At 43.7% G+C, this 24,468-nt stretch overlaps 2 protein-coding genes and 1 long non-coding RNA gene across 6 annotated transcripts in view; 2 read left to right on the top strand and 1 right to left on the bottom strand.

Moving 5' to 3' along the window:
* The window catches only part of LOC117355249 (zinc finger protein 420-like), an 818,521-nt gene that overhangs the window by 641,454 nt on the left and 152,599 nt on the right, over positions 1-24,468 (top strand). The gene's annotated exons all lie outside the window — the stretch shown is intronic.
* LOC117355291 lies at positions 14,769-16,865 on the top strand. The gene is made up of 3 exons (XR_004538330.1): positions 14,769-15,095; positions 15,259-15,737; positions 16,152-16,865. It is a non-coding gene; the product is annotated as an uncharacterized LOC117355291 (long non-coding RNA).
* Positions 21,496-24,468, bottom strand: part of LOC117355279 (zinc finger protein 124-like) — an 83,865-nt gene continuing 80,892 nt past the window's right edge. Inside the window, exon 5 of one of the 2 annotated variants that reach the window (XM_033933595.1) lies at positions 21,496-22,229. The gene's annotated coding sequence lies outside the window, so the exon portion shown is untranslated. Of the gene's footprint in view, positions 22,233-24,468 lie in introns of both variants that reach the window. The other variant, XM_033933594.1, reaches the window with a different exon arrangement.

Here is a 24,468-nt window from a genome sequence, read left to right as displayed (position 1 = left end):
TAGTAACATAGTAGATGACGGCAGATAAAGACCCGAATGGTCCATCCAGTCTGCCCAACCTGAACTTAGATATACAACCACTGTGCAGAGGCAGCCCAAGCAGCTGCTCAAATTCCAATCTCAAATTCCAATCAGCCTGATGCGCCCGCATGAGATAGCTTTTCACTTGCAGATAAGGGAAAAGGTCCCCAGATTCCAGCTGGAACATAGTGTGCATCACCGGCAAGGCCCGAATGGACTCCCCTTCCAGGAATTGGCCAAAGTAATGCAGCCCTCTTCTCCCCCATCTCTTAAAGAGCCCCCCTCCTCTCTCCCCGGTATAAAATCAGATGCAAATCTCAAGAGAGGCGGTGTAACCCCTTAGCTCGGCCCAACACCTGCCTGGCAAAAGGATAAGTAATAGCCCCAAAATCCTTTCCCCCACATCAGGGACCCCAACTCCCGCTCCCCTAAATAACTTCCCATCAATCCCTGTTTCACCTGCACCCACAACTTCAGAGGTACATCATGTCATTCAACCCCCGCCCGCAACTGCGCCGCCTGTTAGTAATGCTCCAAGTGTGGAATACCCAAGCCCCCTTTCGCCTTAAACTTAAACATAGCAAATTGGGCAACCCGAGGTCTGCGCCCTCCCCACACGAAATTCAGCAAACTCCGATTCCACCGCTGAAAATATAGTGTAGGGATTTCAATAGGCAAAACTTGGAAAAAATACAAAAACCGAGGTAGAATCATCATCCGAACTGCCTCCATGCGCCCTAGCCACGAAACATATAACTTATCCCAGCGTTCGAGATCCCTATTGACCGCCGTCATCAGTGGGACATAATTCAGCTGAAATATCGACTGCCAATCAACCCTTAGCTGGATACCCAGATATCATATAGACCCCTTAACCCACCTGAAGAGAACTGCCCGTTTAAGCCCCAGGATTTCGGATTCTGGAACCGATATGTTCGAAGCTCTGTTTTAGTTAAATTAGCCTTGAACCCCGACAACGCTCCATATTCAGACAAAATGCTGAAAGGTCTGAAGCGAACTCTCCAACTTTTCCACAATAGCTAAGATATCAGCAAAGAGGGATAACTTATGCTCACAGCCCCGGACCGGTAAGCCTCTGATCTTATCGGACAATCTAATTTTTTGCACCAGAGGTTCTATTACCAAAGCGAGCAACAGAGGCAAAGCAGGCAGCCCTGCTTCATCCACCTCTGAAATTCTAATGGGGATGAGTATACCCTTTATTTTAACACAGGCCAGGGGTGTATTATATAAAGATATAATCCAAGCTATGTATCGAGACCCCAGCCCCATCTGACCAATGACCGCCTCCATAAATTTCCAGTCCACATGATCAAAGGCCTTTTTAGCAATCCACCGTTACCGCCACTCAAGAGTTCGCACTCCTCCGAGTCTGCCACACTAGATTCAAGACCTTTCTGATCCCATCAGCCGTCTGTCTCCCCCCCATGAACCCCACTTGATCAGGATGAATGAGCGTCGGCATATGAACCGATAATCTATTAGCCAACAGCCGGGCCATAATTTTTGTGTCAATCCCCAAAAGGGAGATGAGCCAGTAGCTCCCACACTGAATACTATCTTTCCCAGGTTTAGGTAGAATCGTGATACCCGCCAACCGCATGAAAATAAGCAATTAGGATCCTTTCCACAGATCATTAAACATCTGTACCAAGAGCGGAGCCACTAACACCAATAGCTTTTGTAAAATAAGCCCATGAATCCATCCAACCCCGGTGACTTCCCCAGTTTAAGCTGACGTATCACCCCAAGGACCTCCTCTAGCGTGATATCACAATCCAGGCCCCGAGCCTCAGACTCTGTTAAGGAAGGTAATCCCAATTCCATAAGATAATACCGAATAGCATCCTCAGACCCCTGAGCCTCAGGTGTATAGAGTTTCTGATAGAATTCTCGAAACCTCCGTTGAATAGCAGCCTCTGCCGTCAACATCTTCCCCAAGCGATCCTGGATCCCCATAATATTAGATTGTGTTTGTTTAAGCCTAAGCCTGCCTCAAAATAACGAAGGCGCAAGCGTTCCAAGTTAAATTTAATCTCCTTTTCTAATTTCCCCTATTCCGCCCGAGCCTCCCGGGTCTGCAATTGAATACCATCCCCCCCTTGTCCCCTTTTATGTAGGGTCACTAACTGGCACAGCAACTCCCTCAAGCGTTGCTCCTTCTGCAGTTTAGTCCGTTTCTTATGGATGGCCAGAGAGATGAGTTCCCCCCGAAGTACAGCCTTCAAACTCCCAGATTGATGTTCGGTTGTACTGAGTCACATTGTTATGCTCTAGGAAATCTAATATACTCTGTTCAACCTGGCGCACCACCAATGGGTCTTTAAGTAAACTATCATTCAATCTCGAGTACCTATCCCCCCACTCTCGGAGTCCCCCACTGCACATCCATCCATATGGGAGCATGTTTCGACCACCCAATATCCTCAATATACGTAGCTAGAAACCTGTCCCCTCATCCTTTATCTAAATATAACACATCAATCCGAGTATACACCCCATGGACTGGGGAATAATAGGTATAATCCTTCCCCTGCCAATTCCGTAACCTCCACCCGTCTACAATGTTAAGAACATCCATAAAATGCCGTAGCTGCTGCCTGTCCTTCAATCGGTCCCCCCTCCAAACTCGTGGAATCCCAGCGAGGATCTGCAACTAAACTAAAATCCCCCCCACCAACACAGACCCTTTCTTCACCTGCAGTACTTTGGCCAAAACCTCATCCAAATACGGGCCCTGCCTAGAATTAGGGGCATACAAATTAATCAAGGTAACCACCTCTCCATTAATCTGCCCCATCCAAATTATCCACCTCCCCCCTCCCCCCATACCTCCTTTCCTTCTCTGGGACAATCTTGAGATGATTAGCAAACAGAATACCCACCCCCGCTTTTTCATAAGAACATAAGAAGTTGCCTCCGCTGAGGCAGAACAGAGGTCCATCTCGCCCAGCGGTCCGCTCCCGCGGCGGCCCCTCAGGCCTATTGCCTGAGCCGTGGTCCCTGACTATTTCTATATCCTACCTCTACTTCTATCCCTATAATCTACCTCTACTCCTATCTGTACCGCTCAATCCCTTTGTCCTCTAGGAACCTATCCAAACCTTCTTTGAAGCCCTTTAACGTGCTCCTGCCTATCACAGCCTCCGGAAGCACATTCCATCTATTCACCACCCTCTGGGTGAAAAAGAACTTCCTAGCGTTTGTTCTAAACCTGTCCCCTTTCAATTTCTCCGAGTGCCCCCTTGTACTTGTGGTTCCCCATAATTTGAAAAATCTGTCCCTGTCAACTTTTTCTATGCCCTTCAGGATCTTAAAGGTTTCTATCATGTCCCCCCTGAGTCTCCGCTTCTCCAGGGAGAACAGCCCCAACCTTTTCAGTCTGTCAGTATATGAGAGGCTCTCCATACCCCTTATCAGCTTAGTTGCTCTTCTCTGGACTCCCTCAAGCACTGCCATGTCCTTCTAGAGGTACGGTGACCAGTTCTGGACACAGTACTCCAGATGTGGGTGCACCATTGCACGATACAGTGGCAGGATGACTTCCTTTGTCCTGGTCGTGATACCCATCTTAATGATACCCAACATTTTGTTTGCTTTCCCTGAGGCTCTGGCGCATTGTGCCGACGCCTTTAGTGTTGTGTCTACCATCACTCCCAGGTCTCTTTCAAGGTTACTTACCCCCAGCAGTAATCCCCCCATTTTGTAAGTGAACTTCGGGTTGTTTTTCCCTATATGCATGACCTTGCATTTCCCTATGTTGAAGCTCATTTGCCACTTTTTGGCCCACTCTTCCAGTGTCGTCAGATCCTTTTGGAGATCTTCGCAGTCTTCCTTGGTTTTAACCCTGCTGTATAGTTTGGTGTCATCCGCAAATTTAATGACCTCACATTTTGTTCCCGCCTCCAGGTCGTTAATAAATATATTGAACAGGAGCGGTCCCAGCACCGACCCCTGTGGAACTCCGCTCGTGACCCATTGCCAGTCTGAGTAATGGCCCTTTACTCCAACCCTCTGTTTCCTGTCTGCCAGCCAGTTTTTGATCCATCGGTGGACCTCCCCTTGCACCCCGTGGTTCCAAAGCTTCTTAAGCAGTCTTTCGTGTGGTACCTTGTCAAAGGCTTTTTGGAAGAAAAGGTAAATGATGTCTATGGATTCCCCTTTATCCACCTGGCTGTTTACCCCCTCAAAGAAGTATAATAAGTTTGTGAGGCATGACCTACCCTTGCAGAGGCCATGCTGACTCGACTTTAGCTGTCCATTGGTTTCGATGTGTTCACAGATGCTGTCCTTAATCAGCGCTTCCATCATCTTGAGATATTCAGCAAACAGAATACCCACCCCCGCTTTTTCCTGTTCCTTCTTGTTAGAAGCCCACACTCTATGGGGTTACTCTCTATATTGTATCTGTTTCTTCCCCACTTTCACAAAGTGTGTCTGTTGAACAAAAGCAACATCAATACAATGCCTCTGTAGCTCTTTCAAGAGCAATTGTCTCTTACGAGGCATATTAAGGCCTTTTACATTTAAACTACCCACCCACAACTTGTCACCTTCCATAACAACAACCTGGCAGCCCGCCCCATCCTCCCCATAGCCCCCGAATCCAAAGGCCCCCAACACATCTCTGCTATCGCCCTTCCTACCTCCAACCTCTCCACCCAACCCTCTCCCTCCAACTCCTGAATCCCTCCATGACTTTGTGTGACCCCCACCACATCCCATAGTCCCCTCATCCTTCCCCTTCCACCATGCCCCCCATCATGCATTATCTCTCACTCACTCACCCCCTGTAACAGTAACCCCTCACATCCAACCCAGTACATTCTAGAAAGCTCTTAATTCTGTCTGAATGAAATGCAGTCTTAAGATGGCCAAAATCAGCCAATCAGGATCCACCACCACTCGCTCGCCCTCTCATGAGGTAGGAGGTCCATCTCCGCTGCTCCCAGTAGGCTCCACGATATCCCAGCCGCCAGTGCCTGATCGCTGAGACTTGGGCCCACTCTCCCTCCATCGAAATTTCGCCAACTGCGGCGATCCCTGCTGTCCTGGAGTCATCTCCTCTGCACTGATGAGCCCCTCCTTACGCAGCAACTTTCCCGCCTCCGCCACTGTGGTCACTTTCTTGTGGACTCCATTGATAGTGATAAGGTGTCCAAATGGAAACAGCCTCTATATCTAAGGCTTTTCTGCTTCAGGACCAATACGATCGGCATTGCAAAGTAATGGCAGAGAGATCCTGAAACACCTCAACCTTATGTGTCTTCCACTCAAATGTGCCCAAATCCCGGGCCTTGTGCACCATCCGATCCTTGTCTGCATAATTAGGGAGACATGCAATAATGTCCCTGGGGTACTTGTCTTGCTTAGGCCCCAATGTGCGATGGCTCTGTCCACTTTCAATAAAGTGGTGAGCTCTCCTCCTTCCTCAGCCAAGGAAAAGATTGCACTGTAGATCTCCTGCACCACCTTCACCGCATCAGAGTAAGGCGCCGATTCTGACAGATACGGACATTGTTCTGGCGGGACCTGTTTTGCTGGTTCTCCACACGGTTATAGGAGTCCTGCCAGTCTTTTTGAGCCACCTCAAACGCCCCACTCAGCTCTTGGACCACCACTTCCTACTCCCCGAGGCACTTCTCTGTCTCCTCCACTCTACCCGTGAAGTCCTCCAGCTCTCTCTTAATCTCCTTCACTGCGTCCTTGATTTTCCCCTTCACGCCAGCCACCTCCTGCTTAATATCAGAGATGATGTGGTGGGCGATTTCTAAATTTCCTTCCTACGAGCAGCTAGAGCAGGGGTGCTCACACTTTTTTGACTCGCGAGCTACTTTTAAAATGACCAAGTCAAAATGATCTACCAACAATAAAATTTAAAAAAAACACAACGCACACTGTACGCATAGAATTGTTAATTATCATTCCTATTCCGGGGTTTTTTCAAAGAGGTCAAAGCAGATGACTCTATGCACTGTCACCTCAGTAACAACCATACAAAAATAGACAAAACCCACCCCCCTCCCTTTTTACTAAACTACAATAGCAGTTTTTAGCGCAATCCTGGACTTGGTTATAAATGGCATTACTGGAAGGACAGCAGATGTAGAGGTTACAGCCCCGCTGGGGACAAGTGATCACAATATGATCAATTTTACCATTGGCATCGGAAAGGGGAAACCAATCAAGACTAAAGCCACAACCTTTAACTTCAAAAAAGGGAATTACGACAGCATGAGAACCATTTTTAAAAAACGGCTCAAGAAGGGCAAAGCAGAAATCCATTCAGTTGATCAAGCATGGTCTCTACTGAAAAACACCATCATTGAAGCACAGAATCTTTACATACCGAAGATATCCAAAGGAAGGCGAAAAAAGAACAAAGGAGAACCAGCTTGGTTATCCAAAGAGGTGAAGGTTGCAGTAAGGGAAAAGAGGAACTCATTTAAAAAATGGAAACGGGAAAAAACGACGGAGGCCTGGAACTGTCACAAAATCGACCAGAAAAAGTATCATAAACCGGTAATAGAAGCCAAAAAAGACTATGAAGAAAAGATAGCGCAAGAAAACAAAAACTTTAAGTCCTTTTTTAGATATATAAAAGGGAAGAAACCAGCAAGAGAAACAGTGGGCCCTCTCAACGACCAAGGAATGATAGGGTCTATCAAAGAAGACAAACAGGTTGCCGATAGGTTAAATTCGTTCTTTGCCTCTGTCTTCACAAACGAGGACACTACAACAATGCCAGACACTGGGAGAGTATTCACCGGAGGCATAGAGGAGAGCCTAACAACAATAAATGTGGAGTTGGACATGATTTACTTTCAGATTGACAAACTAAAAAGTGATAAATCCCCTGGACCGGATGGGATTCACCCGAGAGTTTTAAAGGAACTTAAGATAGAAATTGGGGAACTACTACAATCCTTAGCTAACATGTCAATTAGAACCGGGCAAATACCAGATGACTGGAGGATAGCAAATGTCATCCCAATTTTCAAAAAAGGATCAAGAGGTGAACCAGGAAACTACAGACCGGTGAGTCTCACATCGGTTCCTGGGAAGATAATCGAAGCACTAATTAAAGACCGCATTGTACAACACTTGGAAAAGCACAACCTAATGAGAGCTAGTCAACACGGCTTCAGGAAAGGGAGGTCATGTTTGACAAATTTACTTCAATTCTTTGAGAAGGTTAACAAGCAAATAGATAGTGGAGATCCAGTGGACATAATTTACTTGGACTTCCAAAAAGCGTTTGACAAGGTTCCACACGCAAGGCTTATGAGTAAACTACTAAGTCATGGAATAGGAGGAGAAGTGCACAGATGGATGGGAAATTGGTTAGAGAACAGAACGCAGAGGGTAACCATAAATGGGAAATTCTCAGACTGGGAAAAGGTGACCAGCGGCGTGCCCCAGGGCTCGGTTCTTGGGCCCATCTTGTTCAATATTTTTATAAATGACCTGGAAGATGAAACATCATGCAATATAATCAAGTTTGCAGATGATACAAAACTATGTCGGGCGGTTGGCTCTCAAAGGGACTGTGAGGATCTTCAGAAAGACCTAAATCAGCTGGAAACGTGGGCAATAAAGTGGCAGATGAATTTTAACATAGACAAATGCAAGGTGATGCATCTGGGAAAGAAAAACAAAGAACATGAATACAAGATGTCGGGGGTGACATTAGCCAAATGCGAACAAGAAAGGGATTTGGGGTGCTGATAGACAGAACCCTAAAGCCATCGGCTCAATGCGCGGCGGCGGCGAAGAAAGCAAATAGGATGTTAGGCATGATTAAGAAGGGGATCACGAGTAGGTCGGAAGATGTTATAATGCCACTTTACAGAACAATGGTCAGACCGCACTTAGAATACTGTGTCCAACACTGGTCTCCATACCTTGAGAAGGATAAAATTCTGTTGGAGAGGGTGCAAAGGCGAGCCACGAAACTAGTCAAAGGCATGGAGAATTTAAGCTACAAGGAACGCCTCGGAAAACTGGGACTGTTCACCCTCGAAAAGAGAAGACTGCGTGGGGATCTGATAGAGACTTTTAAAATATTAAAGAGATTTGATCAAATTGACCAGGAAGCAGCATTACTGACATTTTCAGATGTGACGCGGACAAGAGGTCATAGCCTGAAACTGAATGGCAGCAGGTTCAGGACAAATGTCAGGAAGTTCTGTTTCACACAAAGAGTGGTGGGCGCTTGGAATGCTCTCCCGGAGGAGGTGGTGGCAGAAAATACTGTGCTGGGTTTCAAACGCAAGTTGGATGCACACCTTCTTGCAGATCATATTGAGGGATACGGGAAATCTGGGTCTCCAACAAGGAGCACCTAAATGGGCCTCCGCGTGTGCGGATTGCCGGACTAGATGGACCTTGGTCTGATCCGGTGAAGGCGTTTCTTATGTTCTTATGAATGCCCAGCGCTGCTCTGGATTCTCGTAGGCTCCCTGCGCTAAAAACCACTATTAGGTTTAGTAAAAGGGGACCATATTGTAAAATATAGACAGCAGATATAAATTCAGACACATTTTGATCACTAAATCTAAAATAAAATCATTTTTCCTACCTTGTCTGGTGATTTCATAAGTCTCTGGTTGCACTTTCTTCTTCTGACTGTGCATCCAATCTTTCTTTCAGCCTGTATGCTTCCTCTCCTCCAAACCTCATTCCCTCCCCCAACATTTTCTTCCTCTCTCCCTTTCTTTCTCTCTTCATGTCCCCTTTCTTTTTTTCCTGTTTCTCTTCTTTCCTTCTTTCTCTCTGCCCTTCCCCAAGCCACTGCCGCTGCCATCAGGGAACAGGACCCAAACGCCACCAACAGATAACAGGCCCCAAAGCCGACGCCACCCCATGCTTCGGGCCGATCAATCTTCCTCTCCCCGACGTCAATTCTACCGTCGGAGAGGAAGTTCCACCCAGCCAGGCAGCGATTGGCTGGCCCGAACTTCCTCTCCAACGGCAGAATTGACATCGGGGAGAGGAAGATTGATCGGACCGATAGATCGCCAAGGCAAAGGGAGTCCTGGATGATCGACTCACTTTCCCTTGGCGAGCTACCGGTCGATCGCGATCGACCTATTAGGCACCCCTGAGCTAGAGTATTGAAGTTCCGTTTGACTGCAGGAAAGGTTGTCTCTGATGCAACTTCTGGTTGCGACAGAGATGACCTTTACGGCAGCTACACGCAACTTCAACGTTCCGGCTGCTCATAGGAAGGAAATTTAGAAATCGCCTGCCACGAAGGTAAGGGGAAGGGAGGGAAAAAAAGAGATGCTCGAATGGGGCAGCGGTGATAATCGGGCAGCTGCAATGGCGGCGATCGTTAGTAAGGCAGGAAGGGAGGGAGATGCTCATACAGGGTGGCGGCGATGATCGTTAGTAAGGAGGGAGCATAATCGGTGACTGCGCACGTTCCCTCCCTTATATGTGGAGAAAAGCTATTCACCGTTCCACGGGGCGGTGAATGGCCTTGTCCCTATAGCCATGGTGAACCGTTTCTGCCGGTTAGCAGCGGGTAACAGCCACCGTGTCATTCTCTACTGCAGACCTCATAGCATACCCTGAAGAAAGCCACAGCATGATGGCTAAAAAATTGGTTTCTATCTAACAAGGAAGCAGTGAGACACAGAAACTTGCATGATGCCAGCTGCGGAAACCCTGAGAGAAAATATTTCCTCCTATTGGTTTTAAAAGTATTTCCCTGTAACTTCAAGTATACCTTAGTCTTTGTAATTTCTGATGGAGTAAAATATTGATTCACTTGTACCCGTTCTATACCAATCAGGATTTTGTAGACTTTAATCATATCTCCCATCATCTATCATTTGTCCAAGCTGAAGAGCCCTAACCTCTTTAGTCTTTCCTCATACGAGAGGAGTTCCATCCCCTTTATCATCTTGGTCGCTCTTCTTTGAACCTTTTCTAATTACGTTATGGGGCTCATTTTCTAAAAAGAGAGATGTCCAAAAAATGGCATAAAGAGGCATTTGGATGCATTACTCACCAAGACATCCAAATCTCCATTTTCAAAACTGACTTCCTAGATGTCTGGCTAGGTTATTCATCTGTTGTTCCTCCAAATACTAAGGGGGCATGTTAGAAGCGTTTTTGGCTGCTGCAAAACCTCCCCAACCCCAAGAAAACCAACTGACAAGGGGGAGAGACAAGAAGAAACCTCAATCTAAGTTAATCAGCAAATTACACATAGTGTGAAACAGGAGAACCCTCAGTAACACAGCCACCCACTAAGGGAAAGGCTGTCACCGGCTGACACTCAGAAAGAGTGTAAACTGTGAAACATCCCCGGGTTCTTCCTGTAAGTGAGAATAAATCAAGTGCACCCCCAAAAAGTGCTACGTGTGAAAAAAGATTCTAGAAATCAAAAAAACACACTATGAGGTTAAGAAATTCTTGTCTCTACTCCTTGCCAGGGGGGCCAAACAAGGAAGGAAAGTGTCCAAATCTGTCCAAATCAGAACCAAGCCAGTCAATAAATGGAAGTACTTAGCTTCTTTAAACTGTAGAACAGCCAGCCGATGTGTGACATCATCCGTCCAACGGGACTCCGTTTCGGGGGTGCACACCCCCTTCCTCAGGAACAACTGGACTGTAATGAGACTGGTGATTCCTCCGGCGTGGCTTGGAAAGTAAGGCAGAAAATGGCCATTTTCTGCCTTACTTTCCAAGCCACGCCGGAGGAATCACCAGTCTCATTACAGTCCAGTTGTTCCTGAGGAAGGGGGTGTGCACCCCCGAAACGGAGTCCCGTTGGACGGATGATGTCACACATCGGCTGGCTGTTCTACAGTTTAAAGAAGCTAAGTACTTCCATTTATTGACTGGCTTGGTTCTGATTTGGACAGATTTGGACACTTTCCTTCCTTGTTTGGCCCCCCTGGCAAGGAGTAGACACAAGAATTTCTTAACCTCATAGTGTGTTTTTTTGATTTCTAGAATCTTTTTTCACACGTAGCACTTTTTGGGGGTGCACTTGATTTATTCTCACTTACAGGAAGAACCCGGGGATGTTTCACAGTTTACACTCTTTCTGAGTGTCAGCCGGTGACAGCCTTTCCCTTAGTGGGTGGCTGTGTTACTGAGGGTTCTCCTGTTTCACACTATGTGTAATTTGCTGATTAACTTAGATTGAGGTTTCTTCTTGTCTCTCCCCCTTGTCAGTTGGTTTTCTTGGGGTTGGGGAGGTTTTGCAGCAGTTATATATTTTTCCTCCCTATACATTTTTGGGTTCTATTTTTGTGTTCTTTAGAAGCGTTTTTGGGGCAGGATTTGGGTGGCCTCAACACTTGGATGTCCTGTGGTGATAATCGAACATTTCACAAAACATCCAGGGTGCTATTTAGATGTTCGGAGCTGGACCTATGTTTAAAACAAATAAGGGCCCAAAAGGTACCCAACTTCACCACTTGACCACTAAAGGGATGAAAGCATGACACCCCCTTCCACCCACCCACACACATTCCCCCAGTGGTCACTGACCCCTCCCACCCTCCAAAGATATGACTGAAATGGTTCATATCTGTACCTGTGACAGCTGTAAATCTTGTGGTCAGTACTATTAGAGTATTAAGCAGGTCTCTGGAGTACCCTGGTGGGCAGTGCAGTGGACCCAGACCTATTTCCCACTCTAACTAGAATACATGTGGTAGAACGTGTAAGACCATCAAACCCTACTGTACTGCCATATAGGTGACATCTGCAGGTATAAGGGCTATAGGTGGGAACAGTAAGTTTGGGGGGTGGGTTGGAGGGCTCAGCATACAATGTAAAGGGGTTTTGGTGAGATGTGAACCTGCCACCCTTTATGTGAAGTTTATAGCAGTACCTCCTAGTAGTGTCCCATTGCTCTGCTGGCATGTCTCTGTGGTCAGTGTACTAAAAATGCTGACCTCTCCTACATCCTGTGTTTTAAAAAATGGACATTTTGTCCACCCGATTTTTGGACGGAGTTCTCAAGACTTCCAAACACGGACTTGGATGTTGAAGGCGCTGCAAAACCTCCATAAATGACCTCACGACAACCCAATTAGCTGTATATTATATATTTATTAGTAATCAATAATAGTCAGCTTTTCAAAGGATAAGTCTCAGCCAATTGAGTAGACAGAGAGAATATACAGAATGCCCGCCTTCTGAATACCTAGTGTCTGTCCTGCCTAATCCCCTAGCAAGCTGGCTTTTTATACATTTTTATCAACTTGAGAGTTAGTACATGTTACGTTTTTAAATTCTATTGGATACTCATAATTGTCATTTCTATTGATTGGCCAACATTTATACTTTTCTGAGTCATATTGAGCGTGATGTCATGTTTAGCAAAAGGCTTGTCTAATTTCCCGACATATGTGCTTTTAATATCAAAAATCATCAATTTCCGAGCAAGGGCCTATGTTATTCCTCTTTACTTTATTACATAGTTTGTCAATTTCATATTCTTAAGGTTGATCTTATTTCTGGTAAATCAACTTAACCTAGGTTACAGAGATGTGTTAATTTCCTTCTGATATCGATAATTTTTCCTTTCTCACAAACAAACTTCTTGTTTCTTATTCTTGCTATTTTCTATTGTGAAAGATGAGTTTTGATGAAGCTGCTTATGTTAACAGAGAGAGAGAGAAATCATATAATGTAACTCTTGTTCAGAGTGTCTTCAGGCTTATAACAGTATTGCCATATTTCTGTTAATCTGGGGATCACAGGGGTCTGTCTTCTCCTCCAGTTTCATGGAGGTCTTAAGTCTTCACCTGTACAGGTCTTTTCTTCACCTGTCCTTCACCTGCTTATCCTTCCTCATTCCCCTTTTTGAAGAGGGGATATGATAGAGACTTACAAGATCATGAGGGGCATAGAAAGAGTAGAGAGGGACAGATTCTTCAAACTTTCAGAAAATAAAAAAACAAGAGGGCATTCGGAAAAGTTGAAAGGGGACAGATTCAAAACGAATGCTAGGAAGTTCTTCTTTACACAACGTGTGGTGGACACCTGGAATGCACTTCCAGAGGACGTTAGACAGACCTGGAGGGTCAATAATAAACGTTACAATTCATTACTAAAAAAAGCCAGGAAGAACTTCTTCGGAGACAAAATCTCCAGATCCAACAACCAGATCAGTGCGTTGTTTAACATTTGGCGCTCCTTAACTACAAAAAAGGACCCATCCTTGCTCCCCTCGTCTCTATCAGCAGATGCCCTTGCAAAATTCTTCAATGAAAAGGTTACTACCCTAAGATGCTTCTTCCCGCCTACAGTCTCCTACAACTCCCTAATCTGTACTGACCTCAACCCTTCCCTACCTGTCTCCAATCCCATTCCAGCCAACAGATCCTGGACCATTTTTGAGCTTGTTTCCGAATTGCAAGTCTCCAAACTCTGCCTCAAACTAAAATCTTGCAAGTGTACCTTGGACCCTGTCCCCTCCTACCTATTCGAGAATATCTGTACACAGGCCATCGCTTCCCTCACCAAACTTATAAACGATGCTCTAACATCGGGCCTTTTCTCCTCCGAAATGGGACATATTGCATTAACCCCTCTACTGAAAAAGACCGACCTTGATCCCTCTATTCCCTCCAATTACCGTCCAATAGCAAACATCCCTCTCCTAACCAAGATGTTAGAATCCATCATATCCACTCAACTCTCATCCTACCTAGAAAGATTCTCTATTCTCCTACCCTACCAATTCGGCTTCAGACCCAACTTCAGCACCGAATCCCTATTAGCCTCACTAATCTCTAAGGTACAACAACTTCATTCTCGCAACAAATTCGCTGTACTTCTACAATTCGACCTCTCCGCAGCTTTCGACATCATCCATCATGATATCTTAATCTTCCAACTCTCTGAAATAGGCATAAGTTCCACAGTCCTAGACTGGTTCTCGAAATTCCTACGCTTACGCTCCTACAACGTTAACATAAACGGTACCTCATCCCCTTCCTGGAAGCCGATATGTGGAGACCCGCAAGGCTCACCCCTCTCTCCTATCCTTTTTAATATTTACATGTCCTCTCTGAAACTTCTTCATCTATCCCCCCTGGAAACTCTCTACACCTATGCTGACGATATCCTCAACCTCCTCGAGACCAACTCGAACCTCACTAATCTCGCTGAGAACATATCCGCATGTATAATGAACCTCCATTCCTGGGCACATTCTGTACAAATGAAATTGAATGAGTCCAAACCTGGAGTCCAAACCTGGAGTACTGTGTCCAGTATTGGTCGCCATACCTCAAGAAGGACATGGCGATACTTGAGAGGGTCCAGAGAAGAGCGACGAAAATGATAAAAGGCATGAAAAACCTTTCATATGCAGATAGGTTAGAAAGGCTGGGGCTCTTCTCCCTGGAAAAGCGGAGACTCAGAGGAGACATGATAGTGACTTTCAAGATCATGAGAGGTATCGAGAAGGTAGACAGAGATAGATTCTTCAGACTAATGGGGCCCACAAGTACAAGGGGGCACTCGGAGAAACTGAAAGGGGACAGGTTTAGAACCAATGCTAGGAAGTTCTTTTTCACTCAGAGGGTAGTGGACACATGGAACACACTGCCGGAGGCTGTGATAGGACAGAGTACACTCCAGGGTTTTAAAGAAGGATTAGATAAATTCCTGAAAGATAGGGGGATTGAGGGATACAGATAGAGGTAGAGATGGGATATAGAGAGAGTTTAGATAGAGACCAAGGGGATTTAAGGGTTCAGACAATGATCACCGTACAGGTCATGGGCCTGATGGGCCACCGCGGGTGCGGACTGCTGGGCGCGATGGACCTCTGGTCTGACTCAGCAGAGGCAACTTCTTATTGCTTATGCTAATTTCTGAGACCTTACCTTTCTTGATTATCTTTTAACCTTTGCTTTCCTATATCTGCCACAACTCTCCATTTCACAGGACCTTTAGCAGCTTTACTGTAGTAATTTGCAATTGATGTCTTGCTAACCTTTTTCATCTTTCCAGGTGAATATGCTTCACCTATGCAAGGAACTCCTTGCTAGCAGCTCAAATACCAAATCCAGGTGAGAATGATATATTGCTAGCTACTTAGGTGTCTTTATTAGAAAAAATCTCAGGCAGAACTGATTTCTTCTTTTGGACTCCCATTCTGTGTTACTGCTTATGGTGATTCTCCATTAACTTTTTGTCCCCCTGATATCTACCACAACTCTCTCCATTCCACAGGGCCATTAGCAGGTCTGAGAATTAGTGATGATAAAAATTGGTTCCAGGTGTGTTGGCTGAAAAAACACACATGCTGTTTGAAACTTTGGTGCCAGGAAAATAGATATGCAAGTTACCTGAATATGTGGAGCCTATAACAGTGCTTTTCCTCATAGAATTAAAGGTAAAGCTTTTTAGAGTCATCATTGTTATGCATCCTTATTATTAAAAGGGAACAGTGTTTGTGCTTCTGTTTATTCTAGCTGTTATTTTGAGACTGTACTTTGTCATATTCTCCCAAAACTTCTGCTTTTTATTTTTGCCACAGATGTCTTTCTAACATTTCCCCCCTATTCCCCTGATTTCAGGTTCCCAGAGTGTCTAATGACTCCCCTTGTGTTTCCCAGAAGCCAGAGCAGGTCTGTTCAAACTGGGTTCAGCACACCAGCTTGCACCTGGCCAAAGAGCCAGCAGCTCATATACCAAAACAGAAAGAATAGGTGAGAATAATGTACTGCAACCTTTGTTTGCCCTTGTGATGAATTATATACATTTTCACAATACTAACATGTTTCAGTTTTTTTCCTTCAGACGGTTGTAGTTATTGATGATTTTCTGAGAACAGTAAATTGGTAAGTTTTAGGCTCTCTTTTACAAAGGTACACTAAATCAACGCATGTGCTAACTGTTAACGCTTGCATAGGATAACATGCACGCATTAACATTTACCATGTGATTCAAGCGGTGCCGTTTAGGGTGCCGTTAGTGTGTGCTAAATGTTAAAGCTTGCATGTTATCATATGGATGCATTAGCAGTTAGCGCATGCACTGATTTAGCGCACCTTTGTAAAAGACAGCCTAAAACTCACCAATAAACTCTTAATTTGTCTCAATCCATCTTCCTTTTTCTACAGCTTGCCTTCTCCTACCAGGAGCAGAGTATGGGACCTTAACAATTCTACCACAGTAACAACTTGGACCTAGGAGTGGCTTACTCTGCATACCTGTCATCTATCTCATTGAACTTCAGTTGCCTGATATTACACTTGCATGCTGCTTTCCTAGACTGTGCAATAAAAATTTTAAACTATTTTTCACCTTGTGCTTATTTATATTGAGTAGCAGCTAGGCATTAGTGTTTCCTTAATAAGCACCACTACAGCTACTTTGTCACACTGACCTTTGTCTTATCTAGTGTTCCATAAGGCCCAGACTGCAAAGGAGAGAAGTGGGGGAGGCCCTTAGGGGGTGGCAAACAGGGTAACTGGCATGTCTCCTGCCTCACAGCCTGCAACCAGCATAATATTTGAGAAAATGAGATTATATGAGAGCTGGAGAGTTTGAAAAGGTGCAACAAGGTGCCTTAACTTGGTGAGCCAGAAATGGCTTCTTTCAGTCAGGGGAGAAGTTTCCTACCCTGACAGCTTAAGATATGCTTAACTGCAGCCATTACGGCATGCTTTCAGCGCTTTGCTACAGAAGCACGCCATAGCTACTGCTGTAACAATGCCTAAACAGAACAGCATAATCAAACCAGAATTGCCATGATTTTAAGGCTCATTGTGTAGCACAGTGGTTAGAATGAAGGTTGGTGTGTGAGCCTGGTCTGGGTTCGACTCCCTCATGTACTTCAGATGACACAATACTCATTTTAATAAAAATTACAAGCTACAGACCAATCAAATATAATTTTCATCTCAAACAGCACATTAGCAATAAATTCCAAAAGTGGAATTTGCAATTGATAGAAACAGCAGTATTTGACTCCATGTCACATTTATTCAAGCATACTTGGGATTCTGGCTTTTGGGACCATGAAAGCAGTGCTTTAAGCCATTGCGCTACCAGTGTTTTGTCTCAGCTAAATGTGATATGATAGCTAAGCAGATGATACCTTAACAGATCACTAAGCTATGATATGAGAAGGGAGTCAGAGAAACTGGACTGGAAGGTGGTGTAGCTCAATGAGTAAAAGCTCTGTGCTGATCTTACAGAGTTTGTGAGTTCAACTCCCAGCTGTCTTTTATTTGTGGCATTGTACCTTGCAGGTGCACTTTGATGATCTCACAATGAGGTCAGCATTGTGCAGCTGCACACCTCCCTTTGCAATGAACTAGAAGCTACATTCAGGCCTGTTACCAGTTTTATTCTGTTTTTAAGCTTTGCCAAACGAAGTTATGGGCTTTCTTTACTTTGGAAAAATGAGCTGATTGCAGCAATTAGTGAGAAAGAAAGTGTTATGTAGAGCAAGAAACCCTAAAGCTATTATTTTCATGTGCTGTAATTAGCTAATAACATTGCTTCTTTAGGCAGTTTTAAATTCAATATGCTTGTAAGGATGTGTTCTGTTTATGTGCTGGCTGAATCACAGAATAAAATCCGTGAACTGTATTTATTAGATCACTTTGAAAACATCCAAAATCTGCCTAAATCCTATTCAGAGAAACGTCTATCTAAAGCCCAAAGCTCAACGGATGACCTAGAGGGCTGCCTAAATAGCATCTTTTCTACTAACATCTTTCTGAAGTCTAAACCACATCTATCTAAAGTTCAAACAGCTATTCTTTACACTGCTTCAAGGAGCTCATTGTACAATTGTTATACAGCTTATTATGTAGCACAGAGCTTCAACTTACACCCTTCTACACTGATGTTCGCAGTTCAACTCCCAGTCAGTATCTCTCACTGAAAATGAAATATTATAAATATCCTTTTAAAGATGGCATACTGTGTTACTTTTTTCTGTTTTTATTATGTGAAAGCTTACAATCCTGATATAATGAAGAAATAGAATATGACAGGGCAATAAGATCCTGCTTGTGTTGTCTCCTGGCATCTATCCTAGCAGAATTAACTGCCTATACGGAACAGTTTAATAAAACCAGAACTGCTATTCTTGTATGGCTTGTTGTTTAGCACATCGGATTAGAATGAAGGTTAGCGTGTTAGCATGTCACATTTTTTCAAGATTCACTCTGATGTTCCCAGTTCAAGTTCCAATTAAAATAATCCTCTATAATAAAACCCTATGCACACATGCGCACTAAGGAGGCCATGTTCCCTGCCACCGTAGTGTCTGCTTCCATGGCCAAATTCAATTTTCAATGCATGTGGCGGCTCATGACGGCTTGCAGCGCGTGGACAGATTTGAGAGGCGGTGGCGGTTTGACTCCTGCGATGCCGCTGCCAGGACGCCTCTTCTCACCCCCAGACCAGCAAATGCAGCAGCAGCAGGGCATTTGCTAGGCCGGACCACTTTGATAATGCGAGGTGGGTCAGCCTATCAAAAAGCCTGAGGCTGCCCGGGCTACCAGATGCTGGATAGAGGGAGCAGGGAAGGAAGAAGGCCTACTGCTGGACAGGAGGGAGGTAAAAGGAAGGGAGAAGGCCTACTGCTGGACAGGGGGAGCAGGGAAGAGGTGCTGCTGGACAGGGGGAGGTTAAATGAAGGGAGAAGGGCTGCTGCTGGACAGGGGGAGCAGGGAAGAGGTGCTGCTAGACAAGGGAGAGGTTAAATGAAGGGAGAAGGGCTGCTGCTGGACAGGGGAAGCAGTGAAGGGGTGCTGCTGGACACAGGGGAGGTAAAAGGAAGAGAGAAGGGCTACTGCTGGACAGGGGGAGAAGGCAACGGGTGGACAGCCGAGGAAAGAGAGAGACAGAAAGAAAGACAGACAGCAGCTAAGGAGAGAGAGACAAAAAGAAAGAGAGACATATATTCTAGCATCCGTTAATGTAACGGGCTTAAAGACTAGTATATTATAAATATCCTCTTAAAGATTGTATACTGTGTTTATATTATGTTAAAGCTTACAATCCTGAAATAATAGAACAGAATCGGTAAAACACACATTTTTACATATAACTAAATACATTGTAGTGACGTCCACCTGGCATCTAGAAATGGGAAAAAAAAATTTTGCAGACGCGTATCTGATGCCTATCTTACATCTAAGTAATGCGGAGCACGACTTGTGCTCCAAGGACATCTAAACCAAGCCTAAAGTTTGCAGAATTGGGGCCTGAATGACCATAATCTAACTTAGATAGTACAACAACATGAATTAGCATATGTAATGATTTCTCATCCAAAAAATCTCAAATAGGCTCTAAGCTGTCTCAAAACCCCAAAGCCTTTAGCAATCACAGATCAAACCTATTCCTCAAAATTCAAACGATAATCGATTATAATCCCCAGATACTATAATTATTTAGAGAAGATCTAATTGTTCATTGAATGAGAGGGATGTGTCTATGATGACACCTAAGATCTTAGAGGAAAACTCAATCTGTAGAGATGTCCTTGATCCAGTTTTGGACCAAGCCATAGGAGTTTAGTTTTGGCTTCATTTAATTTCATTTGAACAGAAAATGACCAAGCCTGCAATTTCATTATACACTGAATTATGTTTGCAGAAAGATTTTAAAGATTCAAGTCTACCTCAAGGAGGATGAAAATATCATCTGCGTACGTATACAAGGATTTGAAAATTGATGAGTGAAGATATTTCACATAGATATTGAAAAGGATGGGAGGCAAAGGCGATCCCTATGGGACTCCACATGACGGCTTCCATGGAAATGACATTATACCATCCACATTAACAGTATAAGATCATAATTGTAGGAAATTAGAAAACCAGCTTAAGACTGCATGCTCTAGGCCTATCAAAAAGTCATGATGGACAACATCAAATGCCACGGACAAGTCAAATTGTTTGTAATAAAATGGCAAATTTGTTATTCAAATGTAGTTGCTGAACCTTTAGGAGAAATCAGCAAAGTTTCAGTACTGAAATTTGGCCTAAAACCATGCCGATACGGCAAAAGAACAGAAAATCTCACCAAATAAGTGGAGAGTTGACTGGAGATTATAGATTTCATCATTTTAGTTAACAGCGGTATATTTGTAATTGGCCAATAATTTAATAGGATAGTTGGATCTAGGTCAGCTTTTTATAGCTTTTATAGCTTACAGTAACAGCTATATGGCCCATATCATTAGAAACCCCCCCAACTCCTAGGCAGAATTTATAAGTTCAGTTATCCACGTAATAGCTTGGGCAGGAATTCTCTCATATAAATATGAGGGAATAGGATCCAAGATATATTTACATTTCCTCAAATTATAACATAATTGCAAGATCTGCGTCTCAGTTACAGGTTCAAAAGTAACCCAAATTGAGTGAAGCTTTCATTACACTCAGTACATGTAAATGGTTTGTGCCCTGTGTGGATCATTTGGTGTCTTTTTAGATGTGAAAGTCGAGCGAAACTTTTATTACACTCAGTACATGTAAATGGTTTGTGCCCTGTGTGGATCCTCTCATGATTTTTTAGATCTGAAAGTCAAGAAAAGCTTTTATTAAACTCAGTATATGTAAATAGTTTGTACCCTGTGTGGATCATTTGGTGGCTTTTTAGATGTGAAAGCCGAGTGAAGCTTTTATTACACTCAGTACATGTATATGGTTTGTGCCCTGTGTGGATCCTCTCATGAGTTTTTAGATCTGAAAGTCGAAAGAAGCTTTTATTACACTCAGTACATGTAAATGGTTTGTACCCTGTGTGAATCATTTGGTGGCGTTTTAGATGTGAAAGACAAGTGAATCTTTTATTACACTCAGTACATGTAAATGGTTTGCATCCTATGTGAATCATTTGGTGGCGTTTTAGATGTGAAAGACAAGTGAAGCTTTTATTACACTCAGTAAATGTAAATAATTTGTACCCTGTGTGGATCCTATCATGATTTTTTAGATCTGAAAGTCGAGCGAAGCTTTTATTAAACTCAGTACATGTATATTGTTTGTCTCCTGTGTGGATCATTTTGTGTCTTTTTAGATTTGAAAGCCGAGTGAAGCTTTTCTTACACTCAGTACATGTATATGGCTTGTCTCCTGTGTGGATCATTTTGTGTCTTTTTAGATGTGAAAGCCGGGTGAAGCTTTTCTTACACTCAGTACATGTATATGACTTGACTCCTGTGTGGATCATTTTGTGTCTTTTTAGATCTGACCGCTGAGTGAAGCTTTTATTACACTCAGTACATATATATTGTTTGCCTCCTGTGTGGATCATTTTGTGTCTTTTTAGATCTGACAGCTGAGTGAAGCTTTTATTACACTCAGTACATGTATGTTGCTTGTCTCCTGTGTGGATCATTTTGTGTCTTTTTAGATGTGAAACCTGAGTGAAGCTTTTATTACACTCAGTACATGTATATGGTTTGTGCCCTGTGTGTATCCTCTCATGAGTTTTTAGATCTGAAAGTCGAAAGAAGCTTTTATTACACTCAGTACATGTAAATGGTTTGTACCCTATATGAATCATTTGGTGGCTTTTTAGATGTGAAAGCTGAGTGAAGCTTTTATTACACTCAGTACATGTAAATAGTTTGTACCCTGTATGGATCACTTGGTGGCTTTTTAGATGTGAAAGCCGAATGTAGCTTTTATTACACTCAGTACATGGAAATGGTTTGTGCCCTGTGTGGATCATTTTGTGTCTTTTTAGATTTGAAAGCCGTGTGAAGCTTTTATTACACTCGATAGAGGTAGATGGTGTCACATTTTTATGATCTCTTTTGTGTAGCTGAAGTTCTTTTTTGTGGGTTTTTCCTTTCCTCTTACCATGGTGGAATTTAGAAGTCACTTTATCACTGTTTTTAATTTGGAAGGGTTCCTCCGCTAGGTGTCTCTGGTCCACAGGGATGTAACTCAGATCCCTGTCATTTCTCTCACACTTCCTGACTCCATCCCTTGAGACGTCTGTAGGGTCTCTCTGGTTCTTTGATTCCTGCTTATAATTCTTTGTGTTAATCTTCTCAGTTCCCTGGGAAATATTCTCACACACATTTTCTGACTGTGTTTGGATTTGTTCCTTTTCTACCGGATCTTCTCCTTTATTTTTTTCTCTCTTCCATTCGTGTTGTTCCATTTCTACCGGATCTTCTTGATTCTTTTCTCTCTTCCATTCGTGTTGGATCTGATGATCTGCTGGATATAAACAGAAGGTATTTCTTATGAGTTAGAAAACAGTAGTGGCTTCTATAGATTCCATCATTTTAGTTAACAGCAGTATATTTGTAATTGGCCAATAATTTAACAAGATAGTTGGATCTTGTTTAGCGCACGCGCTGCGCCATCCTCACTCCTAGGTGCTTAGGAATATTGAAAATGATGCAGATATTTCCAAATCAGATATTGGTTTTATTTTATCATAACAATGTTCAGGAGGCATCTGCATCAGGAGATTTCATATAAAGTCAGGCATGTCAATGTGCATCTCTCCTGACAAATGATTCTCAAAGAACTGCTCTCACAAGGTTCACTTTTATATTTTTGTAATGCTTAGTATGACATCACACCTGTCAACCAATCAGCCTACAGAGGCTGTCCTTAGGTTTTTTGAACAAAGAAAATTCCTTTTACATAGTTACAAGCTCAAAATCATATTTTTGTTTACATCAATTTCTGAATGCACAACACATTATAACACCAAATGAACACTTTGTCATTCTCAAAAAGTTTAAATCAAGGAGCCTTTCTGGGTTTGCAGAACCCATGCTTGAAAAACTAACAGCTTCAAGTTTCACTACCACATTTCTAAGTGGGCTACAAGTGCCCTCCCTTTACAAGTTTCCATGGCAGGCTAGCTGAAAGATCAGATAGGTGAAACTACAGATGTTCCTCTCAGGATTTCTCCTTAAAGTTTCTTGAATCTTATATATGTAAAACATTTGAAATTAAATACAAATCATTCTATCACACATCATTTTCACACCTAGGGATCCCTTCACTCACACCCACATGCAATACTCCTATTTCATTCCTGATCAATACTGCATTCAAAACCTATTCAAGAAAGATTTTTTTCTATATCCAGCATTGGAATGTCAGGACCATCTGTTAATACTTAAGCCATGAGGTCTCTCCTATTCCCCCTAGGCATAGCCGTCCTCACAAAGAACACTAGAATCACAGGCCTTTTTTAAACGGGAAAACTGCAGTATGTTTTACACCAGGGATGTCCAACCTTTTGTCTTTCCTGGGCCGCATTGGCAGAAAAAAATGTTTCTGGGGCCACGCAAACGCTGTGAGTGCCTCTCTCCCTCCCTCCCTCTCTCTCTCCCTGACAACAGTGTTTTCTTTGCCCTCCAGCCTCCTGTGTTGCAGCAGCTGTGACTACAACTTCACAATTCAAGTCTCCAGCATCATGACTCGCCTGCCTCCTACCATCTCGTGGGATCTTCAATCCTCCTGTGAGTGGCTCTCTCCCTCTCCCTCCCTCCCTCACCCTCCCTCTCTCTCTCTCTCCCTGACAACAGTGTTTTCTTTGCCCTCCAGCCTCCTGTGTTGCAGCAGCTGTGACTACAACTTCACAATTCAAGTCTCCAGCATCATGACTCACCTGCCTCCTACCGTCTCGTGGGATCTTCAATCCTCCTGTGAGTGGCTCTCTCCCTCTCCCTCCCTCCCTCTCTCTCTCTCCCTGACAAGTGTTTTCTTTGCCCTCCAGCCTCCTGTGTTGCAGCAGCTGTGACTACAACTTCACAATTCAAGTCTCCAGCATCATGACTCGCCTGCCTCCTACCATCTCGTGGGGATCTTCAATCCTCCTGTGAGTGGCTCTCTCCCTCTCCCTCCCTCCCTCACACTCCCTCTCTCTCTCTCTCCCTGACAACAGTGTTTTCTTTGCCTTCCAGCCTCCTGTGTTGCAGCAGCTGTGACTACAACTTCACAATTCAAGTCTCCAGCATCATGACTCGCCTGCCTCCTACCATCTCAGCTCCCATGTCTGGACTTGGCTTGCCAGCTCTCCTTTGATGATCAGAAAAATGTGACATCATATCTATACTTTTAAAAAGACATTTTAATGTACAGTTTATTGAAAAAAAAGCACAACTGCGTACAGGATAAATGCAAAACCTTATCAAACATAAGTGTTAATTTACATGGCTGTGTCAACTAGGTAGAATTTGTAACGCTACAAGATTGACAGCTTATCTTGTTTAGAGATGTTTTTAATAGAGTAGAACACTTATCATTCTTAATCCTTTAAGTATAAATTAGATGAAATGCATAGAGGTGATATGTTAACATCTTTCCTTTTGTGCACACACAATGTGATTGCTGTATAAGGTGTACACCTGGCGTAATTTTAGTCACCCATATCCCTGTATGCCTCTTGTAAGGAGTTGCGCATTTAGTTTGCTTTAAATCCAGAACTACT

This window comes from Geotrypetes seraphini, chromosome 2 (genome assembly GCF_902459505.1).
Source record: "Geotrypetes seraphini chromosome 2, aGeoSer1.1, whole genome shotgun sequence".
Classification (NCBI taxonomy): domain Eukaryota; kingdom Metazoa; phylum Chordata; class Amphibia; order Gymnophiona; family Dermophiidae; genus Geotrypetes; species Geotrypetes seraphini.
Note: the sequence above shows the minus strand (reverse complement) of the source record. Positions and strands in the feature narration are given on the sequence as shown.